At 39.7% G+C, this 24687-nt stretch overlaps 1 protein-coding gene across 4 annotated transcripts in view; it reads left to right on the top strand.

The window, feature by feature from the left end:
• KLHL29 (kelch like family member 29) overlaps positions 1-24687 on the top strand; it is a 404582-nt gene that overhangs the window by 60753 nt on the left and 319142 nt on the right. For 3 of the 4 annotated variants that reach the window (XM_062638410.1, XM_062638407.1, XM_062638409.1), the window contains exon 2: positions 7414-7520. The exons of the other annotated variant lie outside the window; for it this stretch is intronic. The gene's annotated coding sequence lies outside the window, so the exon portion shown is untranslated. The remainder of the gene's footprint in view (positions 1-7413; positions 7521-24687) is intronic. 4 annotated transcript variants of the gene reach the window in all.

Consider the following 24687-nt stretch of genomic DNA (forward strand, 5'->3'; position numbering starts at 1 on the left):
GCAGATGATATTGTCCTCTCCCTTCCCGTTTTGCAGCATCAGACCCAAATGGCAGCTTTTAGGTTTTACCCCTCACCCCTGCTGTCTCTGGTACATCATGAGCCAAGTGCAGTTCGTGTTCTGTGCTCTGTTGGTTTGTGTTGTGCAAGACTTCAGATAAGACAAGGGACATGGACCTCGTCTAAGAGCCAGGTACTTTGCCACTGCCTTGCTTCTTCAGCAGCCTGTTCCTATCCTTCTGCTCTTCAGCTGCCTAATAGCACTCCTCCCACACTACAAAGGGCATGATGGTCTGTCTTCACATCACCTGCAGCTGGTTATGTTACCTGACTTCCTGGTAGTCCGTGAGTCTTTACTGGAAGAGTAGGACTTCCTATTAAAAACCATCTGCAAATGGCAAACCAACAGGTTTTGTTCTGTTCTGCTTTTTCTATTGACTTTTTTTGAAAAAAATCTGGAAAAGACCTTGAACTGCAGAAAGTTGGTTCATGATTTCAAAGAAGCTGAGGTCCTTTCAGTCTCAAATGCTTCAGTGCTTTGAGTGCTAGTCTCTCCAGCTGCTTCAGTGAAGCAATAGATTTGAGAAGATCTGTTAGTCAAGCTGTCCTAAAACTTTCTAGCCTTTTAATCCCAATGCCTTCAAATAATTTAGGAAGGTATCTTTGCTAGTCTTTGCTTCAATAAAAAAATAAAAGATCTTTCAACACATGCGCTTGCCTATTACCTTCATTGCATCTCCAGCAAAGCCAGTGGACTTCAGTGAATTGTGAAGAAGCTGACTCCACTTTAAGGAAATCTACCCCTTTTATTAGACTGTATGTATTTGTCTTCAAAGAAACCTCACTATTCAGGTGAACATTTTTGAACTGAACATTGCAGATCCATTAGAACTCTGCATTCATTTGAATAAGCAGTCTTTTCAGCAGTCTCTTTTTTGCATGAGAATATTTTACATATCTCTTCTGAACATCACGCATCTCAGTATCTTTCCTTAAACTTTTACAGGAAAATAAAAATTAAACAAATCTAGAATGAGTAAGAAATTCCTGTTTGCATCATCAGTCATCTGGTTGTGAGTCTTGCTATAGAACGCCACAGAAATGAATGTCTGAAGAATGCAATTCAATGTTTAACATGGTTTAGGAGTAGAACAGTGGATACATTATTTGAGGATGGACCCCTAAAGTGCCTATTTTCCAATGTAGTTTTGTCTGGTTGGGCAGGTGTGTGTGCTTTAACTTCGTTTAGAACATCAACTAAAGGCCATCATCTGAAGAAAAAAATTAAACTCGATGAGCTACTAATACTGGCTGTCTGATCTTCTAGGTCTATAAATTCATTACTAACCTCTGTATATCTTGCATCATTTAAAAAGTATTTTTGGGGAAAAAAGTGATTGTAAGTTATCTTGGCAAACATTGTCATAATTGCCATTTGCATTGGAGCTCACAAAAATAGCTTTATGATCTGATACTTTTAATGGCATATTTCACTGTTTCCATTTAAACTTTGAAATGACATCTTTGCTTTTCCCTTTTAAAGAGCAGTATAATCCAGATGTCTGTCAAAAGAGTTGTTGATGTAGTTTTTTATGAATAATCCTTCTGTTTGAGTTTTTTTGTTTTGTCAGAAATGTTTGCCAAGCTCTCATAAAGCTCCTGATGAATATTATTGATGTATACTTCCTTTTAAAGAAGTGATTATCCATGTGGGATACAAACTGCACAGTCAGTTCAAAACCCCACTTTTTTTCTCAAAAGTTATATGATGTTGTAGGAGGAGTTAATGTGTTGATGTGATGGAACAGGGGGCTCCTGCGCTAAAATGATTCTCCCCTTTCCTTTGTCCAGCTTAACTCTGAAGCACAGCCCAGCATTCAAGTTTGGGGGACTTCTGAGAAAGTATTATACAGAATATTCTTAGGGTAGGGTTACTGTCAGTCTGCTTAAGTCTTTGATGAAGAGTGTTAATAGTTTCCTGTTTTCAGAGAGATTAGTGTGATTGTGAGAAATGTTGAGTAAAACATACCGAGTAGTCTTAGGAGTACAGCAGTACCATTTCAAACCTGGAGCTGTTACTACATCCAGTGTTGCTGTCATTTGTCGCTGTTAAAAGATTTATATAAGCAACTTGCCCTTTAGGCATGTGCAGACATCCTCTTTGGTAATTTTTCTCAGGTGATTCCTTAATCCTGGTGACTGCAGCATAAATACTTGCTTATGGAGCATGATGAGGACTGGCAGCATTGCTGGGCTTTTTCCAAGCATATCAGAATCCTTTTGGCTTGTAAATGCTCTGGGGTCTGCAGACCTTGCAGTGTTCTAGCCTGCAAATTAGTAGCTGGCTGGTTGTCAGTTGGGGAAAAGAGAGATCTGTAAATTCTGTAATAAATAATAGATTAGGGTTAACATACACAATAGCATTCTGCATGTATCATGGTACAGAGCAGTCATTCCTTCCCATAAAGTCAAGTGGAACTGTGAAAATGGATGCATCCCTCCTGTTCCAGCTCTGTGTTTTATTTTTTCTATCCCAGCCTGCAAATATTGGCTGCAGCTTCGCCCAGCTTCAGAGACTACATAGCTTCTCATGGGATCTGTAATTATTCCCTTCTCAGACCACTTGCTCAGTTTCTGGCAATGATAGGACAACAGGTCACACCAGTCATTATAGAGATTTTCCTTGTGGAGCTGGAATAGTCCCAATCCAAATGCACTAAAGATAACTGGGACTGCACAACAGTAGTCCCTAACCTGTGCAGCCCTGAAAGCTTTGGGTGCTTTGGTCTGTACTTAAATCCTGTGTCTGTACAACTTCCCCGTTGTGCTAAGCTTGGCTGTTTGCAGTGACTCATTTTGATTTGCCAGGCACACTGCCTGTAAGCACCCTTCTTTTACTGCTTATGAAACAGCTACTTGGTCTGCCTAGTGAGTGTTTCTACCTTATATTGCAGTCGGTTCTCCCCCCTCCACTTCCCCATTCTGATTTGCTTTCCTTTGCCTTGTTGATTTGCAGAGAGAAGGCTCCAGCTGTGCCTCTGAGCATTTTATTTGCTTTCTCCAGCCCCTGTCCCAAGCTGCGGTACCTGACATGGGGAGGAGGTTATGTTTGCAGTGTAGAGCTGCTTATAAAGGGCATTTTTAAAGCACTTTGTGCTTCACAGTTGATTTATGGCTCGTCTGCATAGGCAGGCATTCATAGAATATTTTTTGTGTTAAACTTTTCCTGATTAATTAAACTACAATAACTCTCTCATGTCCTTGACTTCATCCTTCTTCCTTGCCTAATCCTTTCTTTTTTTCAACTACAAGTGAGACAGCGTGGGCAGGTGCCACATGGTGTATCACATCCCCTCTGAGGTCCATGTTGTGTGCCTCTGCTGCAGGCTCTTGGGCGGCCTCTGCTTCAGAGCTGTTGGGCGACCTCTGAAGCAGTCCATTGTTGTTGCCAAATGTTGCTGCCTGCTCCTCACCTTACTTTAGATCAGGAGGATGCTGTTTAAATCTGCATATGCTCCTCTCACCTTACGCAGCTCTTGGTGGATGAGCTGATCTGCTGTATTGCCCTTGGACACTTCATCTGTAACAGAGAAACTCTGAAGTGATGTCCTGCTGCATAAGAAAATTGTGGTTCTGACTTGACATCATATGAAATCATACTCTGCCTCAATCTTTTTTTGCCTTTTGGTAACCTCTTTTTGAATTCAGGTAAAGCCTAGTGAGCTTTCTGTTAGTTGCTTGTGCTGTCACTGTATCTGTTTGCAGAGTAATTCTACTTTTTACAACCCAGAACTGTTGAAGTTCAGATGATTCTGATCTAGCTGCTTTCTCCAAAACATCCAGACCTGATTCTCACTGATCAGGTCTTTTGAGCCTAAGACACTTCTAACTATTCCATCCCTTCATGAAGATGCCTATGTTGATGAGGTAGGTGAGCTGACACTGACTATATGATGTTTTGTCTGGTCTCCTGCTAGTTTAACCCTGGAAGAATGAGCTTCATGAAGCTTGCCACTATAAGGATGCAATATCTAAACCATATGCTCGGTTTCCATCAGGTTGCTTCAAGTAATTTAATTTAGAAGCTTAGGTACAGTACAGAATATATGACCTGTCTGTATTGAAGTGGTTAGACTCCCAAAGGAGAGATGAGGGTGCTGCTACAGGCTTCTGTAAGGTACCTTCAACTTCATAAGTATCAATACTGGGAATTGAGGCTTTACCTTTGCAAATAGTGCACTATGATGAGAAATGGCCACTCTTGGTTTTGGTGTTCAAACCTCCTTGCTGTGCTTCTGCCTCTTCCAGATACAGTATCTCATTCCAGTGGTTCAGAACTTCCTGGCTGGTGTTGCTGTGCTCATTCGCCCTCAATAGCAACTGCAGTAAAATTTTGGTAAGATTAAAATCCTTCCTGATAAGCAGTCAAGATTTTCTAAATTTGGGGAAGAGAATCCCATCCAAATGCTAGTAAATAATGTAAATTGCAGTATATTAAACAGTAAAGGCCATTAATCCTGTCTTTGTGTTGCCACAAGAAATAATTTTTCCTCTTCTTTGGGCCTGCACGTTCAGATTTTGAACTTAAGCCCATCTTTGTGTATCATTTTCATGGTGATGGACTATTGCTTTTCTTGCTTCTTTTTCTTCCTGATCCTTCTTTCTTCAGATGTCCTGTATCCAGCTGTGAGGGCTGTTTTGCCTTTCCCTGTGGCACTGCCATCTAGAGTCTGCAATATGTTTTTTAAATATTCTTCATGTCTTTCATTATTGAGGTGGGAAATAAAAAGGTTTCCTTCGTGTAAAACTGTCACAAGGCTTCTTCCCTATCAGAAACCAATTGCATTTTTTCTTACTGTCAAAGGCTCTTTCTCTGTTCTGTGAAGTTTGGAACAAGAGCCCTGAGATGGCTTTGAAAAGTGGATGTTTCCCTAATGAGATCTCCCAGAGCATCTCTGGCCTAGTGTTGCCCTTGGAGATGATGGGGTAACTGTGACATGATGAGTCACTATGCAAAGGAAGAATTACTCCCTTGAGATTTTTTCTTTCCTTTCCATAAACTGCTTCATGAAAACAGTGCTTTTTCCACAAACAAAAAGCAAAACAAAAAAAAAGATTCTATTTTTGTTTGAGCTTTTTCAGGCAGTCCATGCTAAATTCTTTAGTCATGTTGTAAAAGCTAGAAATACTCAGTTGAAATGTCTCTACAAAGCATTCAAGAAGTGTTAAATAAATCAGTAGACCAGCTATTTGAACAGCCTTAACTCCCAAATGAGTCTAACCCTGTAAACAAAGCAGGATGAGGAGAAAGGAAGGAACTCTGTATGGCAGAGAAGATGAGAATCATAGAATTGTATGGTGGAGGATAATGTGGATAAGATGTTTGCATATCTGTACCTTCCTCAGACCTTTCATGTGCTGCTCCTTTGTATTATCTTGTTTAGGTTTTAAAAAAACTAACCTTCAGCTGGCTAGTGGCTACAACAGGCTCTGTTTTTTCTTCATGAAGGACTAAAAATTGTAGATACTTTGTCTGTTTAGTAGGATTGCTGAATGTTTTGGGTTGGAAGCGACCTCAGAGATCATAGTTTCAACCCTCCTGCAACAGGCAGGGCAGGTTCCACAAGACAAGGTTGCTCCAAGCCCCGTCCAACCTGGTCTTGAGCACTGCCAGGGATGGAGCAGCCACAGCTTCTTCAGGTGTCTTGTCAGTCCCTTTAGGTATTGGAAGGCTGCTCTACGGTGTCCCCAGAGCCTTCTCTCCTCTAGTCTGAGCAAGCCCAGCTCTCCCTGTTTGTCTCCGTAACAGAGGTGCTGCAGCGCTCTGAGCATCTTCGTAGCCTCCTGTGAACTCACTCCAGCAGGTCAGCCCTTCTTATGTTGGAGCCACTAGAACTTTCCTAATCTGGTCCCTGGCTGCTCAGACAGTCTCTCTGTATTCTTCCCAGGCTACCTGTCCTTGCTGCCTTGTTTGTTTTATGAGATTAATTTTGGGATGCCAGCTGGCCCTAATCCTATCCCTTTGAACCTTTTTTATAATGGTCTGATTTTTTTTTTTTTCCTCCTTCTGTGTGATGGTACATCTTGCCTTGCAGCCAGCTCTTATTGCAGATCATTCATTACAGATCATTCATTGCATCCATTTGGTCAGCTAGTCAAGCTTAAGTTGTGGTGTGCTTCATTTGCAGAAATGCAGTAAGATTCTACCAGTTTTATTAAACTCTCTTAAAGGAACAAAGCATGACCAAATGGATCTCATTGCTCGACTGATCCATGAAGTGACCTTGGATAAGTCATTTAGTTCTTCCATGTGCTTCTATTTCCTGTTCCTTTACCATCACCTCTTTGGATTGTAAGGTCATTTCACAAGGTAAATTATTTGGTTGAGCTATTTAAACATAGCGAAAGTCATACAAATATTCTGTAGTAGCTACGCTAGCAGCATAGGGAGATAGCTTTCAAGGAGGTGTTTTGCATGGTAACCCTTCTATAGTTTACAGGTAGGTTTAGTAAGTGTTACTTTACCACCTCACAATTATTATAATTAGATAAAACATAAATTATATATAGAATGAAAAAGGTTTAAGTTGAGGTAATGGGAGGGAAGGCCTGATTGCACTGTTCAAGGGAAATGCACTTGTAAACTTCAAATTAGTTTGTATAACTGAATTACTTGTTTGCAGCTCTCTTGTCATTCTAAGAATCTTCTTAGTAGAAACTGAAACTCTGGTGCTAAAACGTAAAATCAATAGGTACTGTTACATCCACTTAAAAAAAAATTGTATTGATTTGCAGATAATGGCAGCAGTTTGTTCTTGCAGGATTACATGCCACTTCCTGTCGTAAAGATTACCTCAGTATATATTACATCTGAGATGGAGAATATTGGTATAAAACTGCTTTGCTTTAATGAATAGTCATTTTACTCTGGGCATTAAAATGAGATATATTTCTTTAAATTTATCTCTAGGGATTGTTTTGATTTCACGGGCAATCCCTGTGTTACCAGAGACTCTAGAACACTATTAAACTTTCAAATAATCTTAGATTGACTTGTTTCTGCAAGTGCTTGAACTCATCTTCTCTTTGATAGCAACTAATTAAGCAAAAGATTGTGCTCCTTCTGGTCTCCTCCACATCCTTGATTAGAGGGTTATCTTGGGTATTAGAAATTCTTTGTTAAACCCTAAGTATCTACTACTCGCATCTAACTCTCTGTGCTTCGTAACAAATTTGTCACCTTCAGGGGATTAAATTATTCATGCTGATCATGGTGGTCTCCCATTGTGCAACTGTTTTTTTTTGTTTTCTGTGTTTTTTTTCTTTTTTTTTGTGCTGTAGCTCATGTGAAACCTATTCATATTAAGCATAGGTGACTTCCTGTATTAAAATTACTCTTTTCAACTCTTTTTAGATAACCTGGCTTCCCAGAAACCTCCTGTTAAATGCAAGGGTTTGCTGTCCTGTGTACTGACTGTTACACCTGAGGCTGATTTTGATAGAGATTCGGGATATTGCAGGGTAAGTGTGCAGATACCTGTTCTTGTTGTAGGTTGGTTTTTCTTTCATGGTCTCTTATTTGCTTACACGAATGCAGTTTGGACTGTGCTTTTCCTTCCAGTGACTGCAGCAAGTCCCTATCGGAGAATGTGCAACTGAGCATCTGTGTAACAATAGAAAAATAATGTGGTAGGATGAATACTAATGCTGTAAACCTGACTAAGAGTATTTGAATTTGGTGGTAGCTCCAAGAGGGAGCAGTTGTCTGTGTGTACAGATTTGTAGGCCTGTATCTTACAGAACTGTAAAAAGCTCTAAGGCACTCATTTGAGTGTAGTGAACATTTTGAGTTCTAAGCTGACAAATATGCATGTGTTTTATATTATAAATTAAACATTTTCCTAATGTACATAGTTATAAATATCTGTGAAGTTTGCAAGATCAAGTTTAAATATTTGGAAAAGGGAGATTAAAGGTTACTTAGTTTCTTGGAGACATGAGAAGGGGAAAGAAAGAACTGATTCCCTCTCTTATCCAATTCTAGTTCACACATCAGAGCAGAAACTGAAATACTTGACTTCATTATGGAATGACTCTTGTGGAATTTTCACTTCCCAGCTACTGGAGGAAAGTGTGATTTAGTGTTCTTTTGCCTCTTCCTCAGTCTTTGATTCTTTTCTTCCACTGTTGCCTTCAACCTGCTATTTTTCTTGCCTCACCCCTTTCCTAGCTTCTTTCTCCAGTCCTGTCTTTACTTCATGGAGCTAATCCTGACCCTCACTGCTATTTATCTTTCTTATCCTCTTGGCCTCCTTTGACCAGGCTTCTGGCTTTTCACAACCGGATATGTGGATTTGTGGGGTAATTCAGTCTGGAAGGCACCTGTGGAGATGATCTAGTCCAGCCTCCTGCTTAGATCAAGGTTACCTACACCAGGTTGCATAGGGACATATCCAGTTGGGTTTTGAATATCTCCAAGGATGCAGACTCCAAAACTTCGCTGGGCCCCTGTTGCCATGTTTTGCCACCTTATGATGGATATCTGAATTTCCATTGTTGCAGCTTCTTTTTCTTGTCATATCTCTGTACCCTTCCAGGAATAGGCTCAGCTTATCTTCTCTGCACCTTTCCTTTGGGGAATTAGAAAACATAGTGAGGTCTGTAGGTGCTCAGCCTGTGTTCCAGCCACCAGTACCTTCCCCTGGACTTGCTCTAGTATGTCAAAGCCTTTTCTTGTTCTGGAGGGCTCACAAATCCTTCATGGGGGGAAGGGTCAACCTCTGGACCTGCTGGCTCTGCTCCTGCTAATGTAGCCCAGGATGGAAGCACTTTGCCTTTGTTGCAAGGGCATATTACTGGGTCAGGTTCTACTTCTTGTCTACCAAAACCACTAAGTCCTATATATTTTTTTTCCTATTTTTAATGTTTAATCTTTCTCACACACTGTTGTGCAATCCTTTCTTCCAGTGTTTGCTGTTCCTCCACAGGTTTCCTTATTGAACACTTCAGTATCCCCAGCGCATCTTGAACGTGATGTTTCTGAAAGCCTCTTCCCATTAATGAGTGTGAGCTACATTTTGCAAACAGTGAAAGCCCATTTCCAAGTCTTTCCCTCTTGGAAATGGGCCTATTTCCCTGAGCAACTAGCTTAAAGCTTTCAGTGTAGCTTCGATAAGATAAAAATCTTTTTCAATTCCTATCATTAGTATGTTCATGGTAAAATAGGAAATTGTGTGTATGCTTAAGGTGTGTCCAGGTGTGTATGGGAGAGTGTATTTAATCCTTTTCTGTGCTGCCAGTACACAGTCATAAATAGTGTATATAATAATATATATACAAAACTGTTGCTGGAAATTGAGTCTGAATTATGAATAAGGCTTTTATTTTATATGCCGCCTTTATGTTTGTCTCTGTGTGTGCGTAATGCTGCAAATTGCAGATACCAACAACTGTAATTGTAGTTAAATCAAATGTTCTTCAAATTTTTTTTTTTTTTTGTAGCCGTCACAGTGAATAATGTATCTTGTTTTTCCTGTATGTTGGGAGATATGCCAGAGAATGGACACTCAGGGATAGCCTCAGCCTTAGCTTGACACACTGATCAGGTGGTCCTTGGGAGGGAGACATGCTCCTGCAGGCTTTGCTCACTAGTTCCCTTGTAAGTGGCCTTAGGGGAAGGACCGAGAGGGCATCAGTAGTTCAGTACTCAGATCATACTTAATAGTTTAGCCAGGGTAGCTGGAGCTCAAGTGCCAGTTACTCAGTTTATATCTGCCAAGAAGGGGAGCAAAAGAAAGCCATGAAGGGGGCAAGTGGAGCAGAGGGGATTAAATGTGCTGAGTCAGGGAAAAAAATAGTTGAGCAGAAAGTAAGAAAACTGGAAAGGAAGAGAAAATATACAGGAATGAGGATGTAGACTTTAACTTGCAACAGAGTGTTTCGGTTTTAATTCAGAGAAATGTTATCCGACTCATGAAGAAGTAGTTACACTAGAGCAACTCATAGAATGGTGAGTGACAGTTTAATTCACTTTCTGCGGTGGGGAATGTCTAGCAGATCTGGCTTGTGATAAGTTGCAGCATCACCTAGTCACATCAACATGAAATGCTGAGGATAGTTTTAGGCTGAATATCAAATTATTTGAAGTTATTCTGTTAGGTTATGGTATGCCTGTGGGTGTTTCTGTCACCATAGCTGTGATCTGGTTGTAACAAAAAGAAAAAAAAAGGAAATTAATTTGGAAAGGAGAAGCCAGTTGTGTCTGTGGTTCCTGCTGAAGCCTTGTGATAAGTGTGAGAAGTTGTTTGAAAGGGGCTTGAATTCCTGGATGGACTTTGTCTCCTTCTGGGAATGGGCTGCATGTAGGACTTGCACACTTGTCTGTCTTACTCATTTCTGGATATTTCTAGTTCAGCTGTTCCCCTTAAAAGGCCTTTCAACTTGCTTAGTTTTTCTGCAGGATATAAATGTATTTCTGCATGTTGCCTGTAGCCCTTTATATCCTGACAATCACGTGCAGTTGCAATTTTTATATTCCAACTGAGGGAGTACTTAACCCCATTTTTTTCTGGTTCAAACTGAATTAGTTTTCACCATATGCAGCACCTCTTATGGAAGAGAAAGGGGGGGATTTGAACTGAAAATGTTGAGAGCTGCTTCTGTGATGCAGTTATTTTAATAACCATGGGTCTCTCTGCACAGCACTGATTGCTTTTTTGGAGTATTTTTTAGGAAGAGAGAGGGTCAGGAAGGTGTATAAACTCAAAGAGAGACCTCAAATGACCATGTGCATTTAGGACCTTGAACTCCTAATTAATGTGTTTTGCTTTTCATTTTTGTAGTTTATAGGTGTGTGAAAGCAAAGATTTGGGTTTCTTCCATTTCATCCTTTACAGGAGAAGGAGCAAGCCGAACGAAGCAGAAACAGTTAGTCACAGAAGTCCGAGGTCACACTTTTTGTATGAATTTGCAATAAGCTTTGGGATGCAGCAGAAAAACCAAGGAATGACTTCACGTTTCTTTGGTATGACGTTCATAGACTAATTCAGTTTGGGAGAGACCTTGGGAGGTTATCTTGTCCAGCCTTCTACTTGAGGCAGAGCAGGTTGTTCAGGTCTGTGTCTGTGGCCAGGTGATACCCTCCCTGGACAGGGCTCTGCAGCCTTCCCAGGCAGCCACTCTGCTGGTTAAGCACCTGCTCTGAATTTTTCTTCCTTCTGTTTCACCAGTGTTTCCCTTTGTGCATCTTGTGCTGTTGCCTGCTTTACTACATGCCGCAGAAAGACTGTCTCACTGTGTTCTCCAGACCTTTAACCATCCACTAAATCATGACAAACTGGAGACCTGTGTTTGTAAAGAGCTTGGATCAATGTTTGTCGAGCATCTACACATCAGGCAGTATTTTTTCCTGTGCGTGTTTGAGTCTATTTAACAGCATCTGGGTTGTTTGCTTTTTTTGTAAACAGGTCTCTGATTTCGTTGTGCTGTTATGTAAGGGGGCAAGGATGGATTGAGGAACAGGTAACATCCATAGTAACATCTCTAAAGGTGCTAACACAAAAATACCTATGTTCCTTTCTGTCCGTACATATACTTGTTAGGCCTAGATTTACTTGCAGATCTTGGGATTAGATGTGGTTCCTGTTCCCATCTCTGCTACAACTACATTTGCAGTAGTTTTGCCTTAGCTTCCATGTCATTAAAATGGAGATTATATACTCTTATTCACAAGAGTGCTGCAAGTCCTATGGTAACTGCTAAATGCTTTTAGTCACTTGGGAGAAAACTGCTATAAAAAGGAAAAAAAAAAGGAGGTATGTTTATAGTATAAAATATGTGCTTGTAGTTATAGGGTTATGTTAACTCTGTACTCTTTGTAGGTTGCTTTTAAACCAAAGTAGTATGCTTTTCTAATGTGTTGTGTTACTGTACAAATTTTATCCAAATTACTTGTTGGAATTGAAGGAGACATACACAAGGAATGGCCTCATTTTTCACATTCAAATTTTGAAAGTAGAAACGAAGCTTAGAAACTTGGGATTCTTTTAAAATCAAGTCCTTTCATAGAAGCAGTTAAGTATTCTTTTTGTCAGCTATAATAATAATGAGGCTTTGGTGCTGGGACGAACGATAATTGCAAATGGCAAAAAGTCATCAGATGTTGTTACTCAGGTTGCAGATTTTATTAATTGTAAAAGAAATTATTCACCTAGAAAGGCTGTTCTATATGTGTTCATTTACATGAAGACTTGCTGCCTAATTTATTTTGTTAAAAACCAACAAAAAACAACCCACAAAAAAACCACCAAATCCCCCCACAAACTTTGTCCTGTTCTTCAAAACCTTGACTACTTTGTGCTTCACATACAGTTTGCTTATAATGTCATCTGTGCTCCTGCTTATCCATGGAACAAATCTTATTTTGGGACAAATCCTATTTTTGCCTCTCCTCTCTCAAAAATTTATCTGCTGCTTTTTGGATTTATTCCATCAGCTGATTACTGTGCATCTCCCCTGCATGCATTTCCTCCACAATTAAAAAGGATGTTTATCTTTTATGAATGACTTCTTAGGTAGATGAGTTGTGTGGCCCTTTACATGTTTCTGATCTCCTGAGGTGTTGGGATTTGCTGATGTAAATTAATTTTTTATCCATTTTTCCCCCACTTCTTTTATGTTGTTTTCAAAGTGAGTCTTCATTAAGTGAAGAAATTGAGCACATGCTTCACAATAGGAATACAATTAGTCAATGAGCTTTCCCTGTGAGCTTAAAACAGAGTAGATACTTTAGTATCTCTTTAATTGGGGTGTTGGATAGTAAACTCTTCCGGGTATGGCTACAGCCTTTACATGTTCTGCTAGAGAATTCACAGAGAGAGCATTGCTACAGCATGAATATTCAATAACTGCTGCCTGCCCCTTATTCCTTATGCTGAAATATTAATACAGCAGTGATTCTGCACCTAATCTTCCTGAGATAAGGTGCATGTAAGTAATCCTACTGACAATATCTTGCCTGGACCCAAGCCTTTTTGCAGGATCACACCTTTCTGGACCGTGCTGAACACCAATTACTCTCAGTAATGCAGCTGGATCTACAGCTGCTGTTGCTAAAATGATGTGCTTTCCCATGGAAGGCGAGGAGCATTGGCTCTGCTCACGGCTGTGTGCCACTGGGTCACCGCTTCAGCCTGCAGAAGGACATTAGCTCTAAGGGAGGTATAAAGCTACTACTCGTAGCAGAAGTTCAGACATGTGGATAGAGAAGTACATTACTGTAATTCCCATTGTGACGAAGTTCTCTTTGAGCTTTGCCGGTACCCAATTGAGATCCTTCAACTGGCATTTTCATCATTTGGGCCTTTTCAAGATCACATTACAGGTGATTCTGTAGCAAAACAGCTTCAGAAGTGCAGGATTCCTGTACTCTGCCATGCTCTGGGCTGTGACTTGAAAACAGGATTTCACAACTGATATTGCAGACTTCTGAGTCTATTTTCTCAACTAATATTTAAAGTATGCCCACCAGATCTGTTCTCAAAGTTGGTTGTTCAAACTATAATATATTTCAACACAAAATTGTGCAGCCTAAAGTGAAGATTGGTACAGTAGTGCAGCAGTCTTCTGTTTCACATATATTTGAAAGCTGAGAAAGCTTCTGCTGAATTCAGACGACAAAGGCTTGTCAAATTGTTCACAAAGAAACGATTGCTCTTGGATGGAATTAATTTGCAGTATCTCATTTGCCATCTTAGTTTTGTCATGAATTTCCCCTACTTGGCAGCCTGAAATGCCAAGTGAAAAAGTGTTTCAGTGAGAGATAATATAATATACTAAGAAAATGTTATTGATCACAGTATGCTTTTACTGGAAGATGACTTTTTCTGACCGGAACACAAGGGACTTTGCCTTGTTATAGTAGGAAAATGTACTGTAATATGCAAACAGGATTATTGTTAAGGTCACAGCAACTTTGTTTTTACATTCCACTTCCTCTGGAAGCAAGCTTCTCCACAGCTAATATTGTCAGCTGGGATAAAGCAAGAACAATTTCAGTTTTAAACTTAAAAAAGGTTACAGCAAGGCTTTTGTATTATGAAAGAAAGAAATGAATGCTGTTTTCCACATCACCAAAGGTCAGAACTTGTAATTCAATAGGCATTACTGTAGGCATTTTGTTATGGTGATGGACTGTATTGTGATGGCTCTTTGTCAGAATCAATTAATGTACATTTTCTCAACATACATGTATTTTATGCGTATGTTATAGACAGAAAATGTTACGCATTTTGTTTTAGAGTGGCTTCCACACGCAAGGACTATCAGGCACTTAATTTTCCCATCTAATGTGGGAAGATTTGCCAACTGGAAGAGTCTGTGTTGCTCACAGACAGGTTATGTGGGTATATGGATATTATTACCCTGCAAAGCATGAGGACATAAATTTGGGATGGGATGCCCAGCACAGAGAGCCTAGAACAAGGACGCTTTTAAAATCTTTGATTTAAAGAGGTCTCCCGCTGCATAAACAGTAGCTCAAAGCCATTAAGGTCCTGCTTGCAGTGAAGGGCTCAAAACTTCCCCTCAAGAATAAGCATGTCATTAAGATGATACTTCTTAAAAGTATTTAGTGGTATTTCTAATGAAACTCATCCAAAACACATTCTGCAAAACTTAACTCTTTAACAATTTTTTTTCTATGTTTGATTTAGGTTATAGTATTATGAGTTATGTTAATTGAGACTGGAAACACAAACTCATTTGGAATAAATCAGTGAGGGTTGCACTGCAAATCCAAGAATATTGTATTTTTTGTGTTTGTTTTCCTTTTGTCCTGCTCTGTTTCCAACACATCTCTCCAGTGGTTTTCTCTGGTTTTGTTGCAATCAATCTCCACTTCAGTGAATCTGAAGATATAAACCTGACTGCAAAAATTCATCTCTGGTATGGTAGTGGGTTACTAACCTGCTCAAGGTTTCCACATGGCAAAATGATTTTTTTACTACAACCAACCATTTCCTACACAGTCAAAGCAGTGTTGCTAAAATTCTGGTGGATTGTTGTTATAGCCTGAAATTTAATTATATTTCTTTTACTGCTTTTTCTAATTTGGTTTGGACAAGTTGGTGTAATTTAGGGGAACAGATCTTAGTTGCATGAAAAACCTATTTCCATGCTCCCCTTTTGCAGACTCTTCTAACATGCAGATAGCCAGGTGCAGGAGAGACCCTGCTTCTGTTATTAAAGTAAGCATTAAGGATTGAAAGGTTTAAATTATGGCTTTCTTATTAAGAGAGCACAACAACAAAAAAAAAAAAACAGGTCCCTAGGTCATCTTCCTCCCTTCAGCTGCAAGAATTCAGTATGGTTTATTTAGCACAATAAACAAGACTTGAAGTTCAAGTGTAGTAAAGGTTACAGAGGAATATTGTTACATTTCCTGCAAGAGTAAATCCATTGTTTGTACTTCTTAGGATGTTTAAAAATACAAAAATCCCTCTGTTATTTTCCTCCATTGCTTGAAGAGGAGGAGAGTTACTGCCATCATTTCCATTCCCCATGGGATCTTGGTTTAAGACAACTTGGCTTGTAGAATCAACTCAGCAAGTGCAGATGTCTTACCCTGTGGGACTTGTGCGCCTAAAGATGCTTTATGTTGCCGCATGTTTTCCTACCACTTGGCAGGAAAATGATGCTCGGCCTTTGTAATTCTCTTCCATCTTCCCAGGATGTGCCAGAGCTCACCCTGCTCACAAAGCATCTCTTGTGCAGGCATGAGTCTCCAAAATGCTGTGGCAGTTTGGGATGGCTGGTAATGTCTCCTTTTCAGCTGTGTTCAGTAAGAATAGGTAGAGTTTCAACACATGTCATTACAAAACAACTCTATTAACACAGCTGTTCAGCATTTCCTTGCAACCTTTTGTGACTAGCTCTCCAGAATGCTGTTTAAAATACCACTGGAATCAGCTAAATCTGGTCAGCCCTGTGGATGAACTCAGGTACTTGGTTTGACGTGCCTGAAAAGATGAATTATTTAAACATAAATCCATTTAGTTTTCATGTTCCCTATCCTCATGAACTGAAAGATGAGGGGAAGGGAAGAGAAAAAAAAGAAGACCCGTGGGTGAACAGCTTGTGCTGCTTAAATCTCAGCTAAGGTGTTCGGTTTTGAAATGATTCTTGGTGGGCACTGTAAAGACAGGGAAGGTATCTTTCTGTTTTACTGCATTTTGCACCGAGTGTGAAAATCCAGTGGTAAGTGCAAAAGATGACAATCTATAAAATCCTCCTATATGTTTGGGGAACAGTTTGATATAATGACACAAAAGATATCTCTTAATCTATGCGCCTAATTGAAATGCAGTAAAGAACAGCATTTCTGCTTACGAGAATGGGAGCAAAAAAAATTATGCTAAGTGTTTATGGAGACACAAAGAGGCAGTTCTTGAAGAGAGCAAAAGACTTAGGATTTTTTTTCTGCTTATAGGAGTTTGTTTTTTTTTAAAGCTTTTTGCACAGATAAGTTAGATTGAAAGAAGCAGAATATTGTATCTCTGGTGGTGAGAAGATCACAGCCAGATTTGAATCTTCCTCTGCTCAGTCGTAAGCCTGCTCGTGAGCTGCTTTACATCCATGTGAAAGGCAACTCTGCACAGACTGGATTTGAATAATAGAGTTGCTGTTAATGTCCAACATAAAGATGATTGGTTGTAGGCTTGATTTATGGGAAGCCAGAAGTGGTGAAGTATACGGTACACGAGGGGATATTTATGGTGCTAATGCTTAAAACACAGCTGAATGTTCTGTGCGCTGTAGATGCTTTCAAATGGCAAAAACAAAGGTGCATATAGCAGTAAATCCGGTTATTCTGATAGTTGAATGGCCCTAGATCAGGATCTGACTGTGCAGTCTCTTCAACATGCAGAGCAAGTCTAGTAAGCCCCTGTTTAGTTACTGCCTGTTAAAGGATTATCAGCTTTGAATCAAAGAAAATAATTTCAAATATGTTAGGATTTAGGGTATATTGTTTCATCTTCATCAGTTCCTAATGCAAGAATTGTTTTTTCCAATTTATGTGCAAATAGGCTTCCAAAATCCATTGCTGTGAACTGAGATTTTGTCAGATTTTTTTTCTTCACCAGATTACTCCTGTTCTGCTAATAACTGTCAAATTGCACCTCAACTCAGCATTTTCTTGATTTATCTTGCCTGCAGTAGCTAACAGTAGCTCTCTGAGGTGTATCACTTGGCTGCTTTGCAAACAGGGTGCTCTTAAGATACTCAGCTGTGCATTTAGACTCTTTGAAATGCTACAGCAATTATATTTGATTTTCAGAAGAAGAATTCATTGTCGAGTCAAACTGGATGAATTTTTTAAGATGCAGAGGGCTTTTTCTCAGACGTTCGTAAGATGAGCAGGCATACTGCATTCATCACTCTGTAATGTCTAAAACATATACTAGCTTGATGGTTTTAGTCTCTCTTTTTTCACCAAACAGAATATTAGTCCGATCTTCCTGCTAAATAATATATTCTGCTCCATTTGCACAAATCTGTCTCTTCCCAGGTTTCTCCAGCAAAATACTTCACAGGGAGGGAGGTACTGGAGAGCCCTTGGTTTACGGCTGGTTAGTAGGTCCTCCCATCTAATGTTGTTAGTGATGGTTTCTTCCGGCCACTTTGTTTCTGAGGCAGCAAGATGTTATTAATTAAAGAGCATTTGCTGAGGTTGAGATGGATTTTGTCCGATACAGAAACTTTACCTGCACTCCCTTAAAATACCATTTCTAAAACATTTTTTGCATTTTAAGCAATTTATTTCTCTCAACCCACTATCTGGGGAAAAAAGACTACAGCAAAAAAACCCCGTAGGTAACTTCTGAGCCTCTGCAAGCAAAGCGCATAGTAGCCCATCTCAACTTGCTGAAAAACTTACTGTTTTGAAAGAAGGTGTTTAGTATTAAGAAAACATAGGTTAATATCTGTCTCAGTGTGCTGGGTAGACTTGAACCAGCAAGATCGATGCATCCAAATTATAGCAGCTTTACCTAGTGTGAATGAGATGCTACTTACATTTTCAGGTAAAAGAAATCAACAGCTATTAATTTGGCAGAATTATTTATTTCTTACTGATGATATTTTCAGTGTATCTAATCAGACACTCATGAATAGAAATGAAACAATTTAAATAGAGGCAGTGTACATTGTATGATCTTGTTTTCTCAAACTGTTCCGTAATGCAGTGAATAAATATATCTGTTCTACTGAAAAGACTTCTGCAGAAATCATATACACAGCTTTCACCTCTATTAAATATGACTGTTTTATAACTCTTGGAAGATGGTTATTTCTGCTTTTGCTACGGGCACCTGGGAAAAAAATGTTCATTTTAGGGGAACAAAATGGAAGAGTATTCTTACAGAGCCAGACAGCTGCACCAGGAGCACTTGACTTGAGAGGCATGCTAGAAGATTATGAACTTATTTTATTTCACTCCCCAACCCTTTGAAATCTTGCAGGGTGCAGGTTTACAGAAGGTAAATTAATGAGTTAAAAGAGGTTGGTCTGAATCAACATTCAAGCTCCTTGGAGGCCCATGAGCAAATGCTCATGAAATTCTGTGGTGGCACTGGAATTTTACTCTGAATCATTGGGTAGATTTGGGTCACGGTGGGAGAGAGGCAAGGTTTGGGTGCCCTTACCACTAAACGACTGTTGACTGTCCGCCAGGCCTGCGGGGAAAACCAATGGGCTCTGCGGAGGTCTCTGTTATCCTTGATGTTGTGCTATGGACTGTGCAGCTTGGGATGGTGGTGGCCGAGGGTGACAGCGATGAAACTTTGTTGCTGATGGATAACATTGCTGTGAGGTGTTTTTCAAAAGGTAGTATTTATTTTGAGGTTTTGGAAGCTGATTTTCTTTCTTTTATTTCCCACCCACAGGGAGTTTTACACACCAGTTTGAGTATTTTTTATTTTAATTTTTTTTTATGGGGTGCTCTACTTAGTCCTTGATAAGTAGATCATATAGGTGATTCTAAAGCAGCTGAAAACTAACCAGGAAATCAAGGTGTTGTCTTACTCTTCTTATTGAAAAGATGAAGATGATTGATGCCCTTGTAATTTCTGTTATAGTGCCTTTAAAAACTCCACTGTGTTTGGGTAGTTTTTTTGTAAGCAAAGTCTCCTTACCCGGACCCACTGTACTAATGCTTTTACGTTGTAGTATTTAATTGGTCGGTACTAGATTACAAATGTTTGCTTCTCTTCACTAAAGTCCTCCTAGGACCCTTCAGCCTAATCCTTGGCATATAGTCACTTTTCCACTCCTTTTAACTCTCCTTATGCTTGGGAAATGGGTGTGGACAGTGTTAGGGAAACTGAATGCTGTGTTTATCATCTATCCTTATTTTTTTTAATTTTTTTTTTTTTCTCCTTGAGGAATTTTAATCCCTGAATGAATTCCAGCATTTACATGCTTTTAAAAACCTTCCTGGCAACCATCACCTCTTAATCTTTTTACATTTCTTGTGATTAGCAGTGCTTTCTAATCTTAACACCAGACTCAACAGCAACTGTTAACTGCACTTCTTGTTTTACAGCTAAATCTAATCCTTCTAGCAGACTAAGGCCAGCATTATATTTATCACTCTGAAATTACTAACTGTAAGACGTTGTGGCAGTTCTGGAGTTGTTTTTTCTCACTTTCTCTTTCCTTGTCATGGATTGATAAATGCAGCGATTAGTACAAGGTTATTTCTTATATATATGTGATGATTTCCAGAAAAAGATGAAAATATCTGCTTCTTGCCCCTCCCTCCTTTTTCTCTTCCAGTCTCTCTCTACTTTCTTTTTATTTTCTTCTTCTGGACCAGAAGAAGCAATTTGCTTTCTACCTGAGTTTATGATTAGTAGCAAGATGTGTAGGTGGAATATGTTTTAGTGTCTTTTTTCCCCCCTCTTCCTTTCCCTCCCCCCATACCTATTAATGTATCTGTTAGTAAGCTAATGCTATTAGGTTATGCAGACTGTTCCATGTACAGGGAAAGATAAGACAGCCATCAAATCCTCGCAGCGCCCCAAAAACATCTTTCCATTCTGCCAAAGGCTCTGTATGTGTTTGTCCATGAGGCAGCAACAGATTTTATATCAGTCACTTAGCAAAGAAAGGGTAAATAAATTGCTGTTATATATTTACTGCTGTGGGTTGGGTTTTTTTTTTCCTGGCACCTGGAAAGTTGTGTGGGTGTTTACAATCTCTACAGGAACTGTTCTAAATTTGCATTAGGAAAGGGGGAAAGGGTATGCTAAAGAGCAGCAAACTTTCTTCTCTTTGCTGCTTGATATTTATTTTTTCCCCATGAGAGGGGTAGGGAAAGCTTTAGCCAGGAGCATACAGTCCCCCAAACGACCCTATTTGCTTAAATCCTAAAATAACCTTTTAGGTGGATGAACAGAATGGCAAAGTGAAGCAAGTCACAGAATAAGAAACAGCACTTTGCAGGAGCCAACTGTATCTTCTGCTTCTGGGGGTCTTTCCATGGTCTGCTTTTCTTTACCCAGCCAAAGGAAAGATGAGCTGGTTTTGTTACTGGCAGTGCAAGCCAATAACAGTCTTTCAGATTTTAAAGGAAGGTAGGAAGATTTTGTATATGTTTGTATATATAAATGTGTATTTAGTCATTTATGTATTTGAAGAGCAATGGTCTTCACATTGTTAAGACCTCATGTCTGCAGATTTTGGTGTCTGAAAGCTCATCTGTTTTCTCTGTCAGTGGACTAATGAAAGATGATATTTCTGTCTGTGCTCTTTGTCTTGCTTATATCCTTAGACCATGTCAGCTCTGGCAAAAAGAATGCTACTTTTGTATTTAAAACAGGAGCAAAAATGCAAAGCAGTATCTCATTCAAAACAATCGAAATGTGACTGTGTCCTTGCCCTTCTGATGTCATTAAATGCATAGTTACTTAAACCACTTTAATCCATTACTAGGAAGATTGTCTCATGGTTGGAAGAAGAAACTGCGTTTTCTTCTCCGCTCAGACAGAGCTTCTTCACTTCCCTGCTCAGGGGAGAACATGTCAATGCCCAGGCACTTGGGCTTCCTTCATTTTATGTTGAACAGCCAGGAAATTCCAGGGAGTTGCATCCTCCCCACGCACACATGTGTGCGTACCCACACTATCCCTGCCTGTTCTGGCTATTTCTGGTTTCCCAAGGTGGTTTGGGGGCTGATTGTATCTCTTCTAACAGTTCGCCCTACCACTTCCTCTGTGCTAGAGTTCATCCAAGGTCCCTGATGAGTTTGTACAAGCTTCTAAAATGTTTTAGCTGTGATTAATTTAGTCTTGACTTTCAAAAGGCATAAGGGGCCATAATTCATGATGAAATAGGTTTGCTACCCTTTTTAACGATTTCTCTGCTTCACACCTTTGAGATCCTTCTTCCAGATAGCTTTAAAACTTTGAGGGCTGGGAAAAAATCATGGTAAGTGCACAAGTCAGAGTTAGGCTTTGTAGTCAAATGGCTGCTGGGGAGAAGCTGGGATGCTGGCTTGGCTCTCCCTGGCAGCCTAGTGGGAGACACCAGTCCCTACTGGTCTTCTGACCTGCAGCTGTGGAAAGTGAGAGCTGACTTGGCAGCTGGCAATATTCATCCTGGGTCTGAAGTTACAACTTTGGATGCCTTGATGCAAGTGCAGGGCTTGTGGTGCATAAAGGAGAGATGGGATGGTGGGGAGCCCTGAATTTTAGGGTATTAATGCCTTTACTACCATCTTCAGTGGGAAACTGGCTTACTGGGGATATATTACAAATTCGGAAACTGTGATAATGAAAAGTTGGAGTGAACAATATGAGAGATATATGAGGTAATTACACAGTGTAGGAAAAAAAGTTGGTACTCTGCATAAAACGTAAAGGAGTCTGGGATGACATTATCTCACTTGCTGCAGGTCGCTGGCAGCCATGGAGGCTTTTAAGCCAGGGTTCTGCAGTTGTTTCACACTGCCTACCTCCTTTTTCTCTGGCTGAATTTCCTGAAGACAGAGATTTCCTGAGCCCTACCTGTGTTCCCTCTTCATTCAGTGCTCCCATTTCCTGCACAGCATCATACCTACATTCGTATGGTGTAGAAAAATCCCTTTAGATTGCAAAGACAGAAAGGAAAACATATTCATCAGTCATTTCTCTCCTTCAGCAAAGAGAGAATATCTATTCCTTGAAGTCTTCGGACCAGAAGCCATTGAAGAGTTATTAATGTAAGAAGTTAGATCTCCCTGTCTTGCTTTTAGTTCCAGTTTTGAGTTCCAACTATGGAATGCACATGGTGGGAAGTAGGTGATCTTATTACCCTGCTCCTCCTTCCAGTATATCTGGTGAAACTTTTTTTTCCGGTATGTATTGTAAAAATCAATATTCCAGTTGATGGGAAGGAAGGAGTAGTATGCGGGTTGATACCTAGGGATCTGCACTCTGTTAGGTGTGAGATTGCTTTCTCTCTGCAGCGGTTACAGTCTCACTCTTACATAATGCCTACAAATTTTGGGTTTATATACGTAAGACCTGCTATTGTGTTTTATGGTAAGTTTCAAAGGGACAGAATTGATCAAGGTTGCTGACATGAATTGTAGATGTTCACTCCTGTGAAAATTGCTTGTATAAGTAAATAGTGTTCCATAAAGTGAGTGTACTAATCCCTTACATCGAAGTTGGTTTTTGTGGGGTTTTGTTTTAAGCTCTGTAAATGTAATTTTTCAGTAGTTTTTGAAGCTTGGAAACTGGTAACCTCCAGGCTACTCTGTAGCTTAGAAACCTCTTCACCTCCCTCAAAATAGCATAAGCAGTGACCACTGAAGCTGAAAGAGAAGAAGATAGTGATTAAAAGCTTAATATGAATGGCTGGAAAACAGGGAAAGAATCTCAAGTTCAGAAGACACTAAGATTCTATGAATAGGAAATTTTAACACCAATATGGCTCCGAATCCCACCAGGACAGCAGTAATTATAGACATAGCAACATTTCTCTGAAAAATGTCTTTCCTTACCCATTCCCTTCATTGGTGGCAACTCAGGTTTGTGACTGCAGGGCCGAGGTGCCTCTGACCATCAGCACCTCAGGCCCTGTGAGGAGGGTAGTGAATCGATATGCAAAGCATGTTTTTAACTGCTTGAAACCCAGGAACACGCTGTACCTGACCACAGCCTATTTCAAGGTCTGTCAACTTTGAGGATTCGGTGAGCTGGCGGTGTCTTTTTTTTGAACATGCCCATGAAAATAATTGTGAATGATTAATTTTAATTACTGCTGGCTGAGGACAGATCGTTGGCTGTGTGGATGGGTTTATTATGCCGTGTGGAAGAGTTGTCTGATCTAGGAAACTCTCAGACTTCTTTTGGTATGAAAGGTGTGTTCAGGAGAGAGCAGGTTTGCAGAAGGCTCTTTCTCCATCGCCCGTAATCACTTAATAGTGGTGTAGCAGCTGCCCGAGGTGTGTGCATTAATGCAGAAAGGACTTTAAACTAGGAGGGGATGAGTATCTGGAAGTGAAGATGACCGATGGCTACTCCTGTTGCTTTACAGTCTCTCTTCCACTTGCTTTGTTCTTCTAAACTGGAATTGAGCAGAGAGGATGAGTACACTCATCTGAAACAACTGTATTTCTAAAATAGCTTTAAAATGTATTTCTTCTACCTTATTTGGCCACAATTTAATCTCTGTCAGCATTTAGAGTAGCTGTCCTCCAAAACGATCATGCTCAATGTACCTTCTGTAAAACCTAATCCAGGGATAGCAAACTATTTTCTCTGTTTCAGAGGTGTAACTGAGACAAAGACTGATTAGACTGCAATCCGGCTACATAAATTCCATCATTTGTGTGGTGTCTCAAAGGCTGTTGGAGAAGGAATAAGTTTGAGTATCATCTCACTTGTAACAGCTAGTCTCCTAGTCTCACTGAAACATCTTTCCTCTCAGACATTAAACCAAAGTGTCTTCATTCCAGTTTAGGAAGATCTATTTATTTTTAAGTTTGGAGCATGCATTTAGATACAAAGATACCCAAGAGACAAGTGGAAGTCTATCATGTAAGCTGCTGGCTTCAAGCGCAAAATCCACAGGTGAAATCTTGTACTTGACTTTACTCCTAGCGGTTCCACTGGCTTGCTTTTGTGACCTCAGCCAAATCATTTTACCTTTATTTTTGTCTTATGTTTTAGCTTTTCTATTAAAAACATTAATCTGCTGGGCAGAGAATGAAGTTGTTTGTTCCTTTTCTTTTTATATTCTTTCACAATACTAACAGAAAAGCTTTCAGTTGGAAATGTGTAGATCAGAATCAAAATTGCTTGCAAAAATATCTTCCAGTCATTAAAAAAAAACCCACACCAAAAGAGTCCCTAATTCAGAAATGTCTGCTCATGGAAATATTTATTCTCATCTAATGAAATTCAGTTTAGCATTACTAGTCTTCAGACTATAAGAGTGTGCAGACCAGCAGCAGCAGTACTGATTTATGTCTCTACAGAGTTTTAAGGAATATTCCTAATGCAAAAGTGGTTTTCAGAAAGTTTTCCATAGAAGGCCATCTACTTCTGATTTGAGTTCTGTAGACAGCTGATCTTCAAGCCCTGAGCTGATTATATATTCCTTAAAATGTGTATTTTTATTCTACTTAAATATTTATACAGTC

Source organism: Pezoporus occidentalis, unplaced genomic scaffold (genome assembly GCF_034315485.1).
Source record: "Pezoporus occidentalis ecotype Australia unplaced genomic scaffold, CSIRO_AGI_Poc_V1 ctg57, whole genome shotgun sequence".
In the NCBI taxonomy this organism is placed as follows: Eukaryota; Metazoa; Chordata; class Aves; order Psittaciformes; family Psittacidae; genus Pezoporus; species Pezoporus occidentalis.